We start from the raw sequence: 1,024 nt of genomic DNA, 5'->3' as shown, positions 1-1,024 counted from the left end.
GGGGTGAGATGTGTGGTCTGCATGGGAATGGGGGAATTTGGAGTTTTGGGGGAGATTGGGGCATTTGGGGGTGAAACTGGAAAAATGCACTTGGGATTTGGGGAAAAAGGGGGGTGAGACGCATGTTCCGCGTGGGGATGGGGGAATTCGGGGTTTTGGAGGGGGATTTGGGGTTTTTGGGAGAGAATGTGGGGTTTTTCGGGGTGAAACTGGAAAAATGCTCTCAGGATTCAAGGAGAAGCAGGGTTGGGACTTGTGTTCTGCATGGGGGTGGGGGTCTGGGGAGAGATTGGGGGTTTTGGGGGGAATTTGGGGTTTCCCCCCAGATTTGAAGTCCTGCCCGTGTCAGGTTGAAGGAAACTGGGACCATTTTGGTGAGTTGAGAGCGACGCTGTTCTGGGGTAAGAAAACGGGAATTCCAGGGGCAGGGAAAGTCACACAGATGCCAAATGCTGGGGTTTCACCCCGAAATGGCCCTGTCAGAGGGAACTCCTGACAATCCCGGCACGGGACAGCCCCAAAGGCCGAGGAAACCGGGGGAAAGTGCCCCAAACTGGTCCTGCAGGTTGAGGTGGGGCCGCAGGCGTGGCCCCCAGGGCCTTCCTCAAGCCCTGGGGAGGTTCATTAAGCATTGGGGTGGTTAATTAAGCACTAGGTATGTTAATTAAACGCTAATTAGAGCCACCAAGGAGTGACAGAGCCGTGACAGGGGTAGGAACAGGGTCACCCCCCTCCCAAAATGAGGCCAAACACGGGGGGTTCTGTCACCCCAAAACCCAGCACAGCCCAAGAGTCAAGGACATCCCAAACTCGAGGATTGTGCCCCAAAAGTGCAGAAATTAACCCCAAAATGGGGGTGAGGGGCAGTCCCACCCAGGGGTCCCCCCAGTTCCCCGTGCCCCCCTCGCCACGTACGTTTTTGGGGTGCAGTTGGCAGGAACGGCCTCTTTTCACCCCGTTTGGGGGCCTGCAGCCCCGGCAGGAGCTCAGCCGCCCCTCCTGCCCCACGCCTGGGCAGGAAGCA

The 1,024-nt window shown here is 57.6% G+C and overlaps 1 protein-coding gene across 1 annotated transcript in view; it reads right to left on the bottom strand.

Annotated features, from left to right (window-relative positions):
• LOC102043510 (calpain-1 catalytic subunit) overlaps positions 1 to 1,024 on the bottom strand; it is an 8,271-nt gene extending 7,247 nt beyond the window's left edge. The window contains exon 1 of the mRNA XM_014311354.2: positions 916 to 1,024. The gene's annotated coding sequence lies outside the window, so the exon portion shown is untranslated. The remainder of the gene's footprint in view (positions 1 to 915) is intronic.

Source organism: Geospiza fortis, unplaced genomic scaffold, assembly GCF_000277835.1.
Source record: "Geospiza fortis unplaced genomic scaffold, GeoFor_1.0 scaffold527, whole genome shotgun sequence".
In the NCBI taxonomy this organism is placed as follows: domain Eukaryota; kingdom Metazoa; phylum Chordata; class Aves; order Passeriformes; family Thraupidae; genus Geospiza; species Geospiza fortis.
Note: the sequence above shows the minus strand (reverse complement) of the source record. Positions and strands in the feature narration are given on the sequence as shown.